General features: G+C 39.2%; 1 long non-coding RNA gene across 3 annotated transcripts in view; it reads left to right on the top strand.

Moving 5' to 3' along the window:
* Window positions 1-21,650, top strand: part of LOC121932271 — a 119,119-nt gene that overhangs the window by 8,197 nt on the left and 89,272 nt on the right. For all 3 annotated transcript variants that reach the window (XR_006104305.1, XR_006104306.1, XR_006104304.1), the window contains exon 2: window positions 13,512-13,668. This is a non-coding gene — a long non-coding RNA (uncharacterized LOC121932271). The remainder of the gene's footprint in view (window positions 1-13,511; window positions 13,669-21,650) is intronic.

Below are 21,650 nucleotides of genomic sequence, written 5' to 3'. Positions count from 1 at the left end.
TGGCTATCACCTCTTCTTCATTGACAGATTACTTCTTTATGGCAGACAGGTGTAACATGATCTTTCCATGGTAGGAATAGGTGTGCCTATTAAACTTGGCTAGTGCAGGTGGTACATTTGTAGCTCATTTTGGGAATGAGTTTACCAAAAACTAAAGACTCTGTTATAAATGCAAACTGATATTTAAAGAATATGAATGTGGGAGAAATTAATAAATCAAAATTATTTTCCATGCAGAATCATTTCCACCCAGCAGTAGCTAGGCACAGGATTAAATAATCAGTTTATTTACTGTCCGTACTACATTGTCCCAAGCCCATTCTTTCCTGTTTTCTTGCTTTATATCCTGCCTTTTGCCCAACTATAAGGTAAAAACTAGATGCAGCTAAAAATTGGAGGATACAAAATTTTAAATAGAAACATCTGTAATTTAAAACAGAACAAAATAATTTAAAAGACAATATGGATTAAAATGCAGCACTCCCAATCCACTAAAAGCCTTTTTGCGTGCAACTGCACACTACCTCCTCAATCTGGTGTTTTTCCAGCCCCAAAAGAAGCCACACCTTTTTGGGGCAGAAAAGGGGCAGCTTTTCTACCGTGATGCCAGCTTTTCAGCACTCCTGCGGTGTGCGGTGTATGAACACCATGGTGCTAGAGCACTCCAATGCTGCCTACCATCTGGTCGGGCGGGCAGCATGATGCCAGTTAGGGGTGATGTCAGGGCATGCGTCATCTAAAGGCCACACTCCAATGTCGACCCCAAGCCAGTGTATTATGCCAGTCTGTTTTGCCCCATAGTCTTTCAGATAGTCTGGACTTAAGCCATATAGAGCTTCTTTCTTCCTTATATTTCCCACATACCATTTTATCAACTGCTCCTCTTAGGCCTGTGCAAACTTAATTTCTGCTTTTATTTACAAGTAGGCAGGAGTTTGTTGCCAGAAAATTTGGTTTCTGTACATCATTGTTTTATGGAATGATGAAATTGGTCAGAAATACATCTTTAGTGTCAGCTTAGAGATGTAGCTGGAAGAACTCAGGAATAGTAGACTCATTGCTATTTCTGCTTCTCAACCATGAATTGATCAGATTACTCACTGAAATCAGGCAAAGTAGTATGGGATTTTCCCCTCCTCCCAACAGATATGAGTTTAAGATCATGTTTCCACACTAAATGTAAATCTGTGTTGCAGTGTAAATTCAGATGCAATTCTCCTAATCCATATTCTTGAAGAAGATAAATAAATTTATGTGAACCTCTTTTATTTTCAAGTCTCGTCCATAAAGATGTTCACTTTAAAAAAATCTTTATTTTACCTGTATGGCTTGAAATGCTTGGTATGTTTCCTTTGAAGTTCTGCAGATATGAATACTATTGCTTATTTTCTTTTTTAAAAAAATGTCTTGTTTGTGTTGATTAGGGCCACCTAATTTCAAACGCTTATCCTCTAGAGAAGCTAAAGGAATCTGGAGTCTTTCCTTTTTCATTAGTAATTCCTCAAGCACTTCAACAAAACAATATTTGATAGCAATGTCATTTTCTTGTGGGTGTAAATAATTGGAAAATGGCTTCTAAGTTTTTAATACTAAATAGATTAACTAAATAGATGTTGTATAGTAATCAGTGTTCCCACTTTCATTATTGCATTTTAACATTAACATTTAACTGCTTGAATCCTCTTCCTAATGAATATGATATTTTGAAAGTAAAGGGGAAACTCTGTCTTACTTGGAAAGAGAGACAGGATGCAAGAACAAAAGGGCATGATTCTTCTAAGAAGTGGAAGGATAATATCTTCCATATAGACCAGTGGTTTTCAAACTTTTTTCCCTGAGCCTGCCCCACTCTTGCTGCCCTCCATGAAGTGGATCAGTGACAAAGGGCTTTAAAATCTAGCCGAGCCTTTGGACGATATCACATGACTGAAATTGGAAGTATAATCCAGTGTAATCCTGAACAGAATCATGCGTATTCACGTTATGGCATGAAAGGTTACCACATGCAATTGCTGGCAGTCCAAACGCACTCTGAAAGCAATCACGCATCAATCCACAGTTAAGTAAATTCGGTGAACTAGCGAAGTCACAAACCCTGTTTCTAAGCAACTTCGCACTCAGTGCACTGTTTTTTGGTGTGATGTACATGTCTCCTTTGGTCCTGCCCCCCCATCTGAAAGGGGGGGTTCCCTTGAAGTCACGCTGCAATTCCGCTTCAATTTTGCTTCCGTTTGTCCTTCAGCATTGCTGGGGGGGGCATGGACCTGGAGCTATTGGATAACCATTATATTCATGTTTTAACGTGACAAGAGTGAATATATGCTCATTTTAACGTGAATAGAGCAAGTTCTTTCAGCCATTCTCCCCCCCCCCCAATCTCTTTTGTAAATTGTGGAGTTCCTTGGTTCCTCTCTCTCACACGCCTAAATATGCTATGCTCCAGTCATCTGGAATCTCACTGAGCATGCGCAAAAGTGCCAATTCACAATCAAGAACCCATCGATGTGATGGCCTACTTCACACAGAATCTGGGTCGTGTTTGGGGAGGCTATTACAGAGAATTTAAGGTGTGATAAGTAATCACGTAATTGAATGAATTTTTGGATTGACTTCGCTGTCTTCTCTTTCGAAATTGAAAGCTTCCCTTCCTGTTTGATAAACTCCTTTGTGATGGAAAGGTGAGAAACAGTGCAGGAAGAATGTGTGGCTGGTGCCCACAGGTGGACATGAGGTGGGTTGCGTCCTTGGATCATATGATAGTTAATTAGAACTTATATTTCTTGCACATGTACATACAGACACACAGCAACTCTTTCACCCCATCAGTTGAGAACCACTGATATAGACAAATATGGTATTGGCCACAAGAAGTATGGGCCATGTTTTTTATTATCTGCAGGGTGATCTCTTATGGTGAACAACATTGCTATATCTATTTTTGCAAGATCTAGCAATAGATATCCACTGGAAATTACTGGTGATTTGAAGTAATTTAATACCAGTATAAAGATATATCATTGGATAGTTAGGATTCCAAATATTTTAAAGTTAGGTTTCTCTGTGCCATCAGATCTCTAATTTTTATGTATGGTTTTAAAAGCTGGACAGTGAAGTAAGCCAAAAGAAAGATCAACTCATTTGAAATGTGGTGCTGGAGAAGAGTTCCACGAATAGCACGTACTACTAAAAAGACAAATAAATGTGTCCTAGAACAAATCAAGCCTGAATTCTCCCTAGAAGTCAAGATGGCTAAACTGAGGCTGTCATACTTTGGCCATATCATGAGAAGAGATGATAATGTCTAGAAAAGACAATAATGTCTTGAACATGCATTTGGTCATTTTTGGTTATTTCATTGCAGATTATCCTTCACTATAGGTATTGCCTGTGGTATTATTCCCTGAGGTACATTATTCTTGGCAGGATAAGCACAACAGTGGCTGGTACTTCATATGAAACTAGTCATACAAATATTTTCTGAAATAGCTAAGTCACCTTCTACTGCACCTTTCTTGCAACTATTCTTAGGAAAATATATCCTCAGAATCTGCTTATACAGGATGCTTATGGTCAGGCAGATGGCTTGCTATTTCTTGTTTATACTTACCAATTAATTGAATATTTTCTATATTAGTAAATATATCAGCTGCATGGTTTGGAGTAAATATTTGACTCTGCATGTGTGGAACTCAGTTTGGAACCATTTCATTTTGCCACCAAACAAAGCCCCTTGAAATTCAGAAAATGTGCCTGGCTGTACCTGAAATTGCTAGAAAGCCATACATGAAGGCTTTCTGTGAAACTTCCATTGCTTCATCTGATGAACAGCAGTGCCCCAGGCATACATATAATTTCCAAAGCATGAGCCATTCTCGCTAAGTATGTTTCCCAGAGTTCCACGTACTGGTGGTAATATTTCAGTGAATCCACCTGCCAGGGAATAATTGACAGATGATCTGACACCAAAAGGTACATTTGAGATAGAAGGAAGAATGGATATGAGTGAATATGCCGAAGTTGCTTTCTCCCACATTTGATTTTTTTATACCTGAAAATAACTCATATTAGGAAAGTCTGTTACAAACCAAGATACCAATGGAAGCACTGTTTCACATATTAACAGGATAGCTTTTAAATAGTCCTCTCATGTACTAGGAGGAAGTATAATGATAAGGGTTCCCAGTTTGGTGGGGAAGGGAAGGAATTTCCTTGTTCTCTATTCATCATATCCTTCTAAAGTCCAGGAGCTTATATTCAACAGATTAAATCTGATGCAAGTCCTACCTAGAGCAGACCCATTGAAATAAACAAACTTGGGTTAGTTGTGGCTAACAAGACCTGTTGTTCGATTTAGGCCAATGAAAATATAAAACTCTAGCCTTGTTTGATAGAAAAGTATGTGTGTGTGTAAGAGAGAACATTTTGAATACTTCAGTGTTCTTTGATATCAAGGAAATTGAACTTATTTGATCATGCTTTCAAGATACTAGGTAGCACCCATCAAAATTGGGGATGACTGCTTTAAATATTAGTGTTGTGTTGCCAAGGCTATAGCTGGCTCCAGTGGCATCCTTATTTAGTTTTTCCCTATGGGGAACATGCCATTGTATTAGTGACAACTGAGCTCTTGTCGTGGCAGTATTAAGATGACAGTGGTTTGCCATTTTCTACTCTATTTCTGGCCATCACTCTAATCAGACTGTGAGCTCAGTTTGAAGGGCTGAAGAAGATGAAGCAGCTGTGGCACTGAGGTGAGCACAAAAATCAGAGGGCAAAAGCTTGATGAAAGAAGTGAAGCTTGCTAGAGAGTTTCCAAAAATCCCAGTATCATTTCTCCAAAGTCCCTGGTCAAAGCAGGCTTGGGAATCAGAATGAATTTACAGGTCCTGAGATTGTCCTGAATGCTGGATGCTGTGGTTTCTATGGAAACAGAAACTGAAGATGACAGGCAGGAGGAATAGCTAACAAAAGATTGTACTCAACTGCTAGATGCTCATTTTAAAAAATATTGACACACACACACACACACACACACACACACACACACACACACCTATTAAAAATAATCTTACAATATTCATCATCACTCAGTCTCCTTTCTACAAAACGAAATAAAAAAGCAGTGGGCTTCAGTTGCCACCAACCATGGCTAGAAACATTCTGCCAGTGCTGAAACATTGAAATTCTTGTCAGGTAGAGAAGGCCAGAAGTGCTCTGGTTTTCTAAAATTCTTACTGCTCATGCAAGCCTGCTCTTACTAGCAAAGAAAAACAATGCTTGAGGTTCTACTACCATAGTTGCAAGAGTAAATTGCCATTTTAGCAGCTATGACACAAAGTGTGTAGTATGTGTTCAAGAAATTTTGTGAGATCAAGCTGGCAGTTACCATCATATGCTGAGATGTGCACACTTAGTCTGTGACACGACTTCCATGGTTGAATTTCAGTTTCTGATCTCACTGTTTCAGTATTTCTTTTATTCCATTCACAACAGGGATGGGCAGTCTCCCAGTTTGGTGTCTGCCACCACAATTCCTATATCCTTTGCAATTATAAGAGCAATGGCTCTCTGTGGTGTAGGAAAAACTTAGTAGTGGTTCCCCAGGCTGTAGAAGAGTCCTGCCAGGGAAGCATAGCACGCTGTAGGCAAAACATCTCATTTCCTTCTGGAAGGAAAGCTGGAAAAGGTCCCATGTTGGTGACAGTACTGAGCTTTGGTGGTGTGATTCTTCAGAAAGAAATAGAGGCAGCTGTGGAAGCAAAAACAGCTGGAGGAACAGCATATAGGCCACAGTGCTGCTTTGTCACTTCAAGAAGACTAACCACAGTCAAAACTGATTGAATCCACAGATGGGATAAATTTCATACAAACAGAAGATGAGTTTTTCCAGATACAAAAGGAAATTTTAACGTGAGTGTATAACAATTCTTGGGGGGGGGGACTGCTTTTGCTTGGCTAGCTGCAGATGATAGGAGTTCCACCAATGGAGGCACCTGTTAAGAATGGTGCTTTCAATGATTTTCATAGAATCATAAGAGTTGGGAGAGATCACAAGGGCCATCCAGTCCAACTCCTTGCCATGCAGGAATACATAAAGCATTTCCAAATGTATGTTTTTCATTCATGCACAACTGGTACAAAAAAAATGATTTGGAGCTGTCTATAGATATTATGACAATAATCTCAGCTATGTAAATATAGCTATATAGTCTCAGCTATGTAAATCCCATGGAAGTTTGTGTTTGGTAGATCACCATCAGTTTGTTAAATTATACCTGAAAGGCCACAAAAAGCTGGTGCTCATTCAAATAAACCTTGTGGGTTAAAAGGCTGTGACTGGGCATAACTATGCCCCACAGTGCTAGGCCTGTTTCTCTAGTGCAAGTCATTGTGGCTTGAAGACTTTTATTCTCATTGGTTCAGAATCGCTTTATATTAAGGATGTAAATTCTAGACTATTTCATCCTTATTTGGAGGAATTAATAATGATGGTCTCCCCCCCTCCCCCACTATGAGAGATATATCCCATCCCAGTTTTCTCCCCTGTTTGAACATCGTGAAGAGTTGCAGAGGAATTATTCAAAGGAAAAAGATACATGGGAGAGGGTTTGCACAAAAAATTGTTTGGTTTTTTTTGTACATAAAACAAGTTTCCTGTTCAGGAGACCCATTTTACATACAGAAATTAGGAATTTTTTTTTGGTACAAAAAACCTCATGGTTTTTTTTGCACATTAAATCCTCTGAAATACTTTGACTTATCAGATAGCAGGAGAAAACTGTGTAAATTCTTGCTGGTCTATAATACTTCTTGATGGGTTTTCCTGCCTGTCAGGAAGCTGGTTTTTCAACCCGAGAATTAAGTGTTACAAATATTCTTTCAATCACTGCTTTATATATTCTGAAGAAGAAGCTGATACAGGTATGCTTCCCTCATTTCTGAGTCTTGCCTGCAGAAGGAAGAGGTGTCTATTTTTATAGGACATCATGTAAGTGCAGAATGTTCATCGGAGAATTTAACCAACATATTTTTTGTAAATAAGTAATGAATGAACAGGAAATAGGTGAAGAGAAAGTGAAAATAATATGTATATTTCCCTTTTTTCTATTTCCTTGGAAAGTCCAAAGTGGCTCTCATTCTTAAACGCACTCAGCTTCAGTTGATCCTTACTTTCATCTGTGAAGGTTTGATGATGTACAAAACTAAAATTAACATGCAGTTGAGTTCTTGATGTAGTACACTAGACTGCATAGAGCCCTTGCCCTAGTAAAAGCCCCTATCAAAACTTATGATGCAAATCCATTCTTTGTAGCAAGTACTTATCTTTTAGAGGCATAAGTTGATCTGTAGGAATATGGTGTGATTGAAGAAGTGATTGTGTTACAGTTGTCCAAACAGCTTGCTTAGTTTTTAGATGATCCATTGCCCTCTAGCCATTTGTTAAGCATATTTTGTCCTTAGATTAATCCTAGATACTGCCTTTCTCAGTTCTACACGTCATGTGTATTCTGCTTCTGTGAAGGATAGGATTGTTTAGTTACAAACCAACAAGGCACAGAACTAGACTTGAAATGTACATTCCAGGTATGTGACAACAGAAGATGAACATGTGACTCACATCTTCCCTTTCTATCATGAAAGAGAACTTGTTCATTTCTCTAATGGAGAGACACATGTGCTTCTGATATCTATGCAGCTCATGTGACTTTCTTTGTAGAGGATATGTGCATATTTTTCTTTTGCACATTGTTTGGAAGCATGCTGTTTCCACATATTGATCTTAGCTTCCTTTTTCTACAATCACTGGTAACTGTACAAGTCACCACAAAGCTGGGAAAAGCAGGCTAATGTTTCTCATAAGGTTTGATGTAGACCAAAACTATGGATTGTAGTTGGCAGTAAGCTATATCTGGAAGCTACTTCTTTTGGTAGGAACTGTGTCTGTTCTAGAAATATATAATAAGTGAATGGAGTGTGGCTTGGAGCATCCCTGGACTGTGCTAGTCAACTTCATGTATTTGGAGGTATCAGGGGTGTAGCTGGTTGTGGTGGAGGAGAATATGAGAGCACCAAGCCGCCAAACAAGAATTGAGCTCCTAGAAAAAATTTCCTACAATATTTAGCATTGTGGTTACTTAAAGCCTCCATTCAGCATTAAGTTTAGATGTCTAAAGAAAAGGGGCAGGCAAAATTTACTAAGAGAATGTTAACATAGCAATAGCATTTAGCAATAGCATCTACATTTTTATACTACTTATTAGAGAACTCAGCACTCTCTAAGTGGTTTACAGTTTGTAAGCCAATTGTCCCCAACAAATTGGGTACTCACTTTTACCAACCTATGAAAGGATAGAAGGCTGAGTCAACCTTGGAGACCTGGGACTGAACTCACAACCTTGTGGCTGCAGTACTAGCATTTAACCATTGCACCACCAGAGCTCCTTATATAAAGGCACATATAAAGATTTCAAGATGTGGATGATTTTCAATGGTGTTTATCAGACAAGCTCTTAAAGAGGTACTATTCCAGTGTGACTCCTCTAGCTGCCTCCTGTTGCATGCTGGGATTGGCAGTTTTAAGGAGGGGTATTTAGAATTCTCAGGCAGAGAAGTTCAGCTCCTTAAAACTGCCAATCCCAGCATGCAACAGGAGGCTGCTAGAGGAGTCACACTGGAATAGTAGCTCTTTAAGAGCATAGTGTGATAAACATCAATGTCTCATTCTAGACATTTGGAGACAAAAAAATTACATTTGGGAAAAAGTATTATTTGTGAGGCAACATCTCCCACCCTCCAACCCAGTGACACCTTGGTGGTGTTACTGTTGAGCTCAAATTGGTCCCTGAAATTCCCTGCCATGTTCAAGTTGTGTGAAGAAGAATCAGATGATATTCTTCTAGCTGGCCACTATAGGAAATAGGATGTTGGTCTAGATGGGTCTGATCCACTGATCTCTTCTTATATTTTTACATGGGTGTGAAAATTATACATTATTTTTTAAAGCTGGGGTTTATCTGTCAGCAGTAGTGGCTCCTCTGTGCTCTGGATGACCCATGTGACTTATTAGCAAACCTATTCATCTTCCGGGAGGCTTTGGTCTTGAAGAGAAAATTCCCATGTCCTACAGGGTTTTCTTTATGGTTTAAGAAAGAAAAGAGAAAGTAGGCATGTTTGTAGATGCCAGCTGCAGCCTCTGTTGGGTTCCAACAGGGTTTTAAAACTTTTGTAGTATAATGAATATTGCAAAAAGAAATTACCACTTTATAAATAAATTAAAATAGATTTTTTAAAAACCTCTGGTGACTGGAGGCCACAAAAAAGGCCTCGGGGGCTATATAGTGCCAACCTCTTTTATAGAGAAATGCTGGATATTTTCCCAAACTGATCTAATTTTGGGAAAGAACCTTTATAGGTAGGATAACAAATAAAACACAAATTGGTATGGAAAAAAATTACTAATTTCATTGTATGAAAAGTGTATTAGAAAATTGCAATGGTAACACAAATTGTACTTTAGAATATTCATGCATTTTTCTTACCTATTCTCAAATACCTTCTGTACCTACTATGAAGCATGTTACCTTACTTGATAGTTTCCAGAGTGCATGCTCAATTGCATACTGAAATTCCTATGTTGAATCCCAAGTACATCCACAAAAGGTTGGAAACACATTCCTTGTCTGGAAAGTGTGAAAAGTCACTGCCACTGTAGACAGTATGATGCCAGATTGATCAATAGTCTGACTAGTATCAGGCAGTATCCTATGTTTTTAGTGCTTTGGACATGGATGGGCACCTGTGGCCTTCCAGCTGAACTTCTGCTCCCACCATACCTTAGTAGTTGGCTGTGCTGACAAGGGCTACTTGGATTTGCAGTCCAACACTGTTGGTAACCGGACATGGCACAGTTGTCCACCTCTGCTTGAGAAGCACAATACAAGCACTGTGAGGCACAGATTTGTTTAGACGTCCACGCTGGGATTTTTAGCTTCACAATAATAAATAATATTGCAGTGGGCCTAAACTACTGTATTATCAGTTGCACAAGTACTATTGGGGAATCTAAGACAAATGCATTCAGAGTGCACTTCTGTTGTGGTATAGAGAACAACAAACCTAAAGTGCATCTCTTGGGGAAAAATAGGCAAACGAGCTGTGGAGTGAATCTCAATCTTAGTATAATCAGAAAACATCTCTGTGTCAGAGTTCTTTTCCAATGAATTTGTATTTGAGATCTACATGACATGGAATTTGGCTCATATAATTAAAGTCAAATGCTTGCTAGAGCTAAAAACAAATCTGATGAATACTGTAGTTAGTACTGTATAGAAAAAGGAAATTGAAGGTAATGTCAAAACAGATGATGGAAGGATCATTATGAGGAAATATATACATATTTATGTAAATATCCTTACCAGCTGACCAACATGCAAAGCTTTTTATTTCCTTTTAATCCACAAAATAGTTTTAGGAGGAGAGACTTAATGAGGTCTTTTTAAAGTGGATACTTATTTCAGTTCTTTTCCAAATGACTAACTGTTTAATTTCCTTTGAAAATAAGAAGGTATACAAGGCACTTTGCTGTCAATTTTTAAAGGACCAACTGAATGTCAGAAAGAATGAGGTTTTGGATTAGTTTCTTATCTTTGTGTAATATATCCAAATTAGTAGTGGCACATATTCCTGTAATTTTCTGTATTCAGTAAATACCTTTTCAGTCAAGAGAGGGTAGGTTTACTTTTGAATGAATAAAAAGCATTTGTAATCTGGCTGAGAAGGCGAAATTGAAGATGGTGCTTTGCAATTTTATAGAGAACCTGTATTATTTTTAAAGCAAAGAAACCGACTGGGTTAGATAAAACAAATTTTAAAATGTAGCCCGGGTTTTTATTATGAAAATCTTGTGTTTACTTAGGTGGCTTCAGTAGCAACCCCCTTCATTATTATTCATAGGCTTGTAGCTATTATCTTCTTTTATTTGGCACGTTAAGGCCAGAAGAGATTCTTCACTCACAGTTATCTCAGATCAAATCATTCTGACAGATTAAACAAAGGGTCTAGTAGGGTGGGAGAAGGACCTACAAAATATTGCTCTTGAACACTGAATAGCATTGGTGTTTATTTCAAGGTAGCCCGAAATATGGCTACTTTGTCCATAATTCATCAATTCATATTTTATATGTAGTCTGCACTGAATGACATTAACTCAGCACAAGCTGGTGAGTGGGCTTCTTTTGTGATGTGCTAAAACACACTAAACCAGGCTCAATATTTTTGTTCATGTTTATTGCATGATATCACACCAGGTACCTTGTGCAGTCATGTTTAATTCCCAGGCAGCATCCCAATGTTTGTGTTGAATGGCAGCAGCTGTTCCAGTGATGTCACTGTTTATCCATCACATGGAGGCCATTCCCTTATCATGCAAGTTTACTATACTTCTAGTCATTCCCACATTGTAGGATTGCTGATAAATATTCAGATCAAAGTTGCCGCATGTACCAAAATACTGATTTATTCTTCTCTTTTGGCTAAGTTTGATGTGATTGAAAGATTATTGCTTCAACCAGAGAGCAAGCCTGGAGCTTTTCAGTCTGCCTTCAGGAGAGGATAGGATCCTTTTGGGTTTATGACACCATTTGTTGGCCTGTTAATTCTCTGGAGGTCATTCAGGCAATACAGAGGAGCATGGAGCTTGCCTTCCTCATTTTTCACCTCACATGTAGAGATTCTCTCCCTGGTCCCTTTCACACTACACAACTACAGCACTTTGATTCCCACCTTAATTGGAATTCTGGGATTTGTAGTTTAATGAAGCCTAGAGATCTCTGACTGAGAATCATAAATACTGTACCACTTCCTAAACTGCAGATCCCAAGATTCCATAGGTTTGAACTATGGCAGTTAATCTGTAACTGCTATAACTGTGTAGTGTTTGTGGCAATCTATGGTTTGCTATTTCACCCAGATTATGGTGGTAGTACAAACAAGCAGTGACAGTAATTGGGGTGGGGGGGATGTACAGAAGGGGCAAAGTATATTTCAGCTTTAAAAACTCATCTCTTCCTTCAAGCCTTCCCTCCTAATTCCGTTTAAGAATATATTTCCCTATCGATGTATAGTATCTATGATTTTTGATTTTAACAATGTCATTGGATGTTTTTAAATTTTGCTCGCATTTAATCCATTTTAATTATGTACTTTTAAGATGTGGTTTTTACTGTTCTTATTGTCTGTTTTTAACAATTTCTGTACACCGCTTTGATCGTTGGAAAAGCGGTTAATAAATAAACAATTAATTAATTTTATTTATTATGTGTTAAGATTTCTGAAATAAAAACCACTATGTATTTCATACTAAAAATGGTTGCTTATGAATCAGAGTAGGAAGAACCAGAAATGTAGCGACTAAAACCTAAATCAAGTTGTTTGTTCCAAGTACTGTAGATTCACTTATTTAATGGAACTTGCATAAGTATTGGCTTACTAAGGGCTGGTACAGATCGGCACTAAAAGTCACCTTATGGATGGTGTGGGGGATGATGTGGGGGGCCTGGCGTACTCATGACGTATGCCTCGACACCACCCCGACACCACCCAGAAGTAGGGTTGCCATAATTCTCTACTATAAACTGGGACAAAATGTAGGACAAAATTTAGACCAAAATATAGGATAATTGTAGGATAAAATTTAGCCCCAAATGTAGGACATTTAAGAAAAATGGAGGACCTTAAATGTCCTACATTTTGGGCTGAGTTTTGTCCTACAATCGTGGGCTGGCTACATAGCACTCCAACAGCATTTAGATGCTGCATGTTGCCCAAGCACTGCAAAGCCATGGCAGCAGCAGAAAGGGCGCCCTGTTGTCGACTTGAAAGGGAGCGACATTTTGCTGCCTCTATTTGAGCTGGCAAGTAGCTAGATCGAGGCCGTGGTTTGTGATTGTGTGGCCCCGATCCAGCTCTTTAGGTGGCGGCATCATGCTGCCCATTCAGGGCCATCTGTTTTGCCCCCAAGATTACCTTCATTTTGTAGGTGTATTCCAGTTGTGGCTAACATCTGGATTTAACTCATTAACTAGGGAAAGTGTGAAGAAGCTGAGATATCTAGGCTCTGTACCCAGTGCACAGTTTTGTGGACCCATATTAGATAGACTGTCATTTGCTGAGACTATATAGAAGATTATGTATATCTAAAAAAAGTAGGATGTGAAGATACATATGAGTTCCTGTAAAATGACTGATGGCAGTTTCAAAATTGAGGGCTTTGGAGAACATCTTACCAGTTGTTTGTACAGCAGTGTTACTATCATTCATCAGCCTTACTGCTCCTCATGAAAGTTTGAATTTGCCACAGACAAGAAAACATTAATATAGCACTTGATGGACATATTGCGGCAGCTACGTCATATAATCAATGGCATTCGCTAAAAGACAGTTTGTGTTCTTCAAGAAAAGGAGAGATTTGGTCCATAAATTCTTATTTGTCTTTTCCATTCTTACCTTTCTAGAACTTTTGGAAAAAGTTTGAGTTTTGTTTCAAGTCGATCCATGTCACTGCTATAATGTCTTTCAAGTGATCTGAGTTCTTCTGGATCAAGAAAGTAATAGAACTTGGGACTGAAGGTGCTAACCCAGTTCAGAACATTGTGCCTGAGAGCATGAAAGGTAAGAGGAGGAGGCATGACTTATTTTGCTGTTGATGTTACATTCAATATCCTTTTGTCTAGCCAACATACTGGATACTCTGTCTTATTAAACAAGTCTCTTTAAGATGGGTACATTGTAACATGCCAACATCTAAATCCTCAGCATAAACATATACACACACAATCACCCACTCATACCTACACAGGACCAAAAAGGATGAAATGAAACTAGAACTAAATAGTCCTCACCACAGGGTGATACTAAGGCCTGTTACAGACAGGCCAAAATAAAGCTGCTTCGAGTCACTTTGGAGGTATGGTATTTCAATGATGCATGCGTCCTAAGAGTCCAAAACCCACACCAAAGCCATGCTCCAGTCCTAAGGACTGGAGTGCAGCTTTGGTGTGGATTTTGGACTCTTAGGACTCATGCATCATTGAAATACCATACCTCCAAAGTGACTCAAAGCGGCTTTATTTTGGCCTGTCTGTAACAGGCCTAAGTTCCTCTACCATGCTCAGGAACCTCTTCTTTTCCTCTTCAGGCTTGAACATCTTCTTCAGTCGAGCATCTTCATACCCTCTGTCCATATTTCTCAGGAGCCACCATCTCTCACCACCTTTTCCAGAGTTAGGTTCCTCTGTTTCTTTTCTCTTGAGACTCTTTTAGTAGCCTCTTCCTCTTCTCACTGGGAAAGCTATTTAGGTGCCAATTTGCAGAGTTAAAAATCAGCTTTAGTGCTCCTTGCTTACATTTAGGTTTAGGCTATGTTTCACCCCAGGCATCTAAGAGTTCAATTCTATGCACACTTTTGTAACTCTGAGCAATAAGCATGCATAGGAGGACAATAGTGTAAAGGCAGTAGAGTCTGAGAAACTGGAATTAAAGGATTTATTCTACTCAGTCTCAATGTTTCAACCAGTTGCTGCTCTGTGTTCCAGAGACCCAAGCACAAAAAAATAATGTTTTATAGGGCTCTCCCCACATATGCCTATCTGTTTAATTCATTTTATAGTACTGGACCCCACAGTTGTCTCAGGAATCAGGATTTCTCGGTACTAGCCAGTTAACATCTGTTCTCCCCTTAATCTAGGATGAAATTCATTGGTTAGAACTTGTTTCCTTACTGGGAAAACATTGCTGAACTCTTTTCTCCCACAAAATCCGATAGAAAAGCATCAGCAGGCAATGGCATCTACTCTGGAAGTTGTCAATTGAATCAGTTATAATTGAGGAAAAAGACGCATCAGTATTACATCTTCCAAAGCTAGTGACCATCTACATCAGCGATTCCCAACCTGGGGTGCTTGCATCCCCAGGAGGTACGAGATGGAATTTCAGGAGGTGCAACAAATAGTGGTTTGGGTCCTTGAGTGACAAGTCACAAGTCATCACTCAGCCAGCTTCCAGTGTGCCTTTAGAAGTGACTGTAGGTGGTTGTGTTGCATAGATAATAGCCTCATCATTTATTTTCAAAGGGAGAGGATTTTACAATTTACAATAGTTTACATTTTTTCTAAATTAGAATCTAATTACTCAATTTGGGCCCGGTACAGACGGGCCTATTGGACACCCTCGTCACATGCTAGGGTTTGGCCGAGGGCGCTTCACTCACATATGCCTCAACCGTAGCATGTGATGAGGGCGTAACAATGGTGGCACCCTGTACAGATGGGCGCCACCATTGTTATGTGCAGGACACCTAACATCCGCACGTCGCATCGTCATTATGATGTCACGAGTGTGCCATTGGCGCACTGTGGCATCATAATGGCACCGCAAGAAGAACCCACTTTTTGTGGGTTCTTTTTGCTCCACAAGGAAGTGCTACAGTCTGGAGGCTGTGACTTCCCTGTGGAGCAAAACCAGGTGCTGGGAGACTGCCCTTTTTGGGTAGTCTGTACTGGGCCCTGTCTGTGTAGTGCATAAAATGCACATAGAGTGACATTTTATGCACTGCATCAAAAGCTTCTTTTTAAAAAAAGTTCTGTTGTTTCACCCACAGTATTGTATGTGATTCAATTTGTGATTTAAAAATTACAAATTAGTCTTCTTTATCTTCAAATATGATAATAGTTTTGTAGGGGTGTGAACATTAACCAACATTTCAGAAAGGCAGAATTTAAAATATAGCTGCATTAGTCAGTAAAATGAGTATATAAAGAGACTTGTAGCATCTTCGAGATTAACTGAAAGAAAGAAGTTGGCAGCTTGAGTTTTTATAGACAACTGACTAAAATGCATCTGAGGAAGTATACTGTAGTCTACAAAAGCTCTTGCTGCCAACATTTTTTCTTTCAGTTAGTCTCAAAGGTGCTACAAGATCTCTTTACATTTCTGAGGGATGTAGGGCATAAAAAAGGTTGAAAACCACTGGCTACATTATTATCATCAGTTGACGACTCAACTTCTTGTCCCTTTATTTATTTATTGGATTTGTATTGGATTTTGTCTTTCTCCCAAAATGGCATTCAAGGTGGCTAATCACTGTCCAGTTGGTCATTCACTCTTCCTTCTTACTGGATTATTTTCTTTGCTTTTTATACACTGAACAGATCATTGTAGTTTTTTTCTCTTCTACTTTTTCCCTCTGGTTTTTACCTGAAGGGCATATCCCATTATTACATACTTTAAATTGCATTTTGTTTTAGCTGGCTTTTTAAAAAAATGTTTCAATTGATCGTTTTAAATTTTGATGCTGGGTTTTATTATTTTACATGGTGATATAAGAAACCTTGGGAAGAGCATGGTTTTGAGAAGTGGCTAAGAAATGTGTTAAATAAAATAAAATAAAATAAAATAGATTATACTCATTTCTAGTTCACACATTTATTGGGAGTTTTTGTTGTGCTTGTATCCTATATTCTACTATCTTGTGCTGTTTAAGTGGTCAGCAGCACTGGTCACTTTTGTCTTCTCCTAGCTATGCAACTTCTACAGATCTAGGTCTTAGCTGCCTTATTTATTCTCCGCAACATGAAGTTCTCTGAATAATTTATAGTAATCAAAAAATAAATTAAAAATAAGACATTAAGCCATAAAAGCAAAATCACAGAGTAGGAGGGGTGACAGAATGAGCAAGAGAGTGTGTCAGAGAGAAAAATGGAAAAGGTGTGATGGCAGAAACAGACAGGGATAGCACACCTACTTCAGGCTCTGACTATCACTGCCTCTGGTTCTTTCCACTGTTGACATCTGATTTGACAGATTACACCCAAGGAAATTTATCCCTCAACAGGGTAAAAAAAGGTTTCTAGCTCCTATGTGTCACTTTTGGTACAATTTTGCTATCTACCTTAGGTTTAAAAGACAACTAGTTTGTCAAATTTCTGAATGAGTGAGGCTGATTTTTGTGAAATGATACAAGCACAATGCAGGCAAAGTGCTGATGAAAGCATGATGTGTCAGGGACAGTCTGTCTCTAATCATATGTAGGTATACAAAGATGTCTCTTTTTTCTCCCCTCCTGTCACAGGGATGGGGGTGGGGGATGTAACTGTATGAACTTCACTATCATTTTGATGTGAAGTCAACTCCAGCTTATGGTGACTATCATACAGGGTTGTTTTTTTTTTTTTTTGGCAAAAGTTATTCAGAGAATATTTGCCATTGCTTTCCTCTGAAATATAGCCTATATCACCTGGCATTCATAGATATTTACCTTCCAAGTACTAACCAGGCCTGACCCTGCTTAGCTCCCAATATCAAAAACAAGATCTGGTGCCATCAAGCTATTTAAGCTATGCAATGCTAATTATAGGACCTTGCTGGAACACGTTGTCTCTATTAATTGTTTCCAGACTATACAATGGGGACCACTGATATAGACTGCTAGTTGATGCCTGACTTCAAAGCCAATCTAATATTAACAGAAGCCAAGTCACTGAACAGAAAAGTCTAAAACAGAGGAGGGAATTGTGCAGCCCTCCAGATATTGTGGAACTGCAAGTTCTTTCCTCATCTTTAGCTATGCAGACTAGGGTTGCTGAGAGATACAGTCCAACATCATCTAAAGAGCTGCAGAATTCCCACCTCTGCTCCAGAGTTTAAAATAATTCAGTAGTAGCAACAATCTTCAGTGCAAAATAAAAGATAAATAGAAAGTGTATTAAATGAGCTTATCACATGAACTTTAAAACTATCTCAAGACTCCTGGGCTAGAGCTGGGATGCAGGATGGAGGCAGGGATTATAGCCTCCAACTTTGAAAAAGTGCTGGTGGGGTGCTGTTGGGACCTGGCTTGGACCCGGGTTGATGGTGGGTGGTGATTAGGTGGCGATTTAACATGCAATAATCTTTACCTCTATCCCGCATCCCGGCTCCAGCCCAGGAGTCTTGAGACGATTTTAAAGTTCATGTGATAAACTCCTTATTCTTGTATCTTAACATAAGTGATAATTGCTTCTACTATTGGACATGATACTCCCTTTCAGATCAGCAGGCCAGCAAGACAGGTCCACCTACAAACCTGGTCTGCATATTGCATACTGATTTCTGTGTACTGAAGGAATAATATTGACAAGTACTAATTCATTTTGGAGCAAATTAAAACAACTGGTAGGTTGTTGTCAATGAGCCCGTAACAGCTTATGGTACCCATTAGCTAGAACTGGTCATATTGGCCAGGGTTCTGGTAGTTATACTCCCAAAAAGTAACCTTTCCAAGTTCTGTCCCAGCTCAAGTACATGCTATAAATTATTAAAGCTTCTGATAATTTTTAATTATCAGGTGTCATGGAGATGGGATTAATTCAAAACACAGAAAAATCACTTTCTCTGATCCTAATTAATCACTAATCTAAACCTGAGCACTTTAAAATATGAAAAGCTCTTAGAGTTGGTAAAATTAGGCTCTGGATATGCTAGCAATGAGGTGTGCTTTCATCAGTTCTAATTTCCTACCAAATTCGCCCATACTTTATAAGAGATTAATGTACTTTCCACTGTACCATGTCAATTGGAAGTAGGTTCCTAATGTCCTAATCCTGAATGTCAGCACTTGATGTTATAGCGAAATTACATCACAGCATTAGACCATTTTAAGGCCATGGATAGTAAAGCAGGAAGCTACTCACCTCAAGGCACCCCAGGAAGATGTTTCTATTAATTATTCTCTCTCAGTATTCTTAATGAGCTGCAATTTGAGAATAAAGAATATTTCTCTGCATTTTTTTTAATGTTTATTGGCATACTCATAAAGTCACACCATTCTTTTCCTCCACTGTCACCATGTTTGTCATAACATCTGAAGCATGGAGGACATGTACCTGCCTCCAAGAGTACAAGACACACAATGTAAAATATTACATTGACACAGAGACTGAAAAATTGCCTTCTTTGGACTAAAACTCTCTGGATGCCTCAACCAAGATGGCCCTGGCCCATACTGGCAGAGAAAGGCCAGGCAATGCAGTCTGCAAAAATGGCTTCTCCAAGTTCTCTGCCAAACACAACAGTAGGGAGACAAGGACATAAATTTGGGAGTGGGGAAATGTGTTTTTGAATGCTTGTGTATGATTTTTCAATTATTGCTATGATTTTACATTGGGGGATATATGTGTATCATGTAGCTATGTCTAGGAATTTCTATGTTGTTGGAGAGAATGTGGATGCTGCAAGGACATGCAATGTGAGGATCCCCAAAGTCCCTTGAGATGATGTCCTTGCATCCAGTTACAAGAAAACAGTTGGATAAATCCTTTCTGATTTTCTTGCTCTCTGACAACATGGAAATAGCCAGGGAACTAATGAGGAGAGTATTGTGGGTAAATTTGATCATTGCATAGTCAAAACAGAATTCCAGCCTCTGCAAAAAAAAGGGAAAAAAGAATTGTGATGCCATACATATGATTTACATCAATAATTCACCAACAGGATGACAGTTTATATTTATAATTTATGATCGAAAGCGTTTGTTGGAGATACAGCTATGATGAAATAACTGCAATCTGTCACCAATATGATCTTCTAAAACCCACCTTAAAAGCCAGGCAGCTTCATCAATTAAAGTAGTTCTGTGACACTGACAAGAGGAACAGAGGTATGACATATCCATTGGCTGCCCATTCGCTTCTGGGCGCAATACAAGGTGTTGGTTATTACCTATAAAGCCCTAAATGGCTTGGGCCCAGGGTACTTGGTGGGCCGCCTCTCTCCATACAATCCACCCTGCACACTCAGGTCGGCCGGGAAGCAAATGCTGAGAGTTCCAGAAGCTAGATATTCTGCCACCGCACAGAGGGTCTTTTCCATCTCGGCCCCTAAGCTCTGGAACTCGCTTCCCGGCGAGCTCTGCTCAGCCTCCTCCCTTGACCAATTTAAAAAGGGGCTAAAAACATATCTTTTTCAGCAGGCATACCCTAATGACTCGATATAGCTTCTGCTCTCCCCTTCTGCTGCTTTACTGGTGCTAGTTGGATATTGTTATGTGTATTTTAATCTGTATAATTGTATTTTGTTTGCTGCTTTTATTATGTGTTATGTGACTGCATAACTTATTTATTGGAACCCGCCTTGATCTTTTGAAAGGCGGGCTAGAAATAAAGTTTTTATTTATTATTATTATTATTATTTATATCCAGTTCCCTCATGCTACTGAGCCCCAGTGCAATTAGCAGCAGCATGTAGAACTGTGGCATCCTGTCATAACTACGTGTCACACTGTGGCTTGCTGGTAGGAGGAGCCTGGATGCATCATCCCTCAGTGATCCTCTCACACCCCCACAGAACTCCCTTCAGTTGGTGCAGCTGCCTGGCTTTTATGACAGGTGTTAAGGGGCATTTGCAAATGTGGCAATGGAGTCATAATTGTAAATGTGAATACCAAAATTTATGTGGTTGTAAGTCTAGCTTACAACATTCTAAATACTAAAAAGGATGCCAGACCTTATTTATAATAAATTATGAGAAAAACAAAAGCTTTAAATTTTAGAATTTAAAAATACCCGCCAAGGCATTCTGCGCTTTGTTCTCAATTCAAAATGTTTCCAAGTTCATTACTGGACCATTTGTCCTTATTGCAAATTAAACTGTACAGTATTAACAACAAGTTGCAAAGTGCATCAAGGCAGTATTCTTGGAACTGGTAAAATGCAGTTTGATTGCATGAGATTCTCTTTTATGTCCCTCCCATCTGTATATTTTATGATCCAGATATATCCTGGATGCAGGGAACAGGTTCCTGTTAGAGCTTGAATTTTTTTAAAAAATAATAATAATAATTACAGTTCCATTCCTCTCAAGGCTCGGATCTTTTAAGGTCCAAAGCACACTGCAGAAATAATCCAGTTTGAGACTGCATTAACTGCTCTGGCTCATTGCTAGGGAATTCTGGGAACTGTAGTTTTGTGAGACATTTAGCCTTCTCTGTCAGAGAGCTCTAGTGCCGCAATAAACTACAATTCCTAGGATTCCCTAGCAGTGAGCCAGGATAGTTAAAGTGGTCTCAAACTGGATTATTTCTGCAGTGTGTTTTGGACCATAGGCATGGTCCAGATTGCCCTTTTGCACCATGCTGGTGCCAATTTTAGGGTTAGGGACTGCGTGGCAACCTCACGGCCCCTAATCCTAGTACAGTGCAGTGGCATAACAATGGCAGTGTCCTGTGTACACAGATGCCGCCATTGTGGTGTAAGCGTTGTCTGCACTGTGCTGTGCATCACTTACATCATAATATGTGTATGGCAATCTGGCAATCTGGGGTGGTCACGACATCTGCCCTGCAGTGCTAAAAGAACCTGTTTTTCCATAGCGGTGAACAGCAAGTAAGCTAATTAGCAAGTAAGCTAATTTGCCCCCAACAGTCTGGGTACTCATTTTAACGACCTCAGAAGGATGCAAGCCTGAGTCGAGCTTGGGCCCTTTTGCTGGTCTTGAACTCGCAACCTTTTGGTTTTGAAGTGTGTGCATTCATGTCACTACTACTGAATTATATGGAACATGATTGTTCATGTTTTTTAGCATCTGCAGAGGAGTGTGTGTGAAACCAATACAGAGGGTCC

This window comes from Sceloporus undulatus, chromosome 5 (genome assembly GCF_019175285.1).
Source record: "Sceloporus undulatus isolate JIND9_A2432 ecotype Alabama chromosome 5, SceUnd_v1.1, whole genome shotgun sequence".
Classification (NCBI taxonomy): Eukaryota; Metazoa; Chordata; class Lepidosauria; order Squamata; family Phrynosomatidae; genus Sceloporus; species Sceloporus undulatus.
The sequence above is the reverse complement of the archived record's forward strand: the minus strand, read 5'-3'. Positions and strand labels throughout refer to the sequence as shown.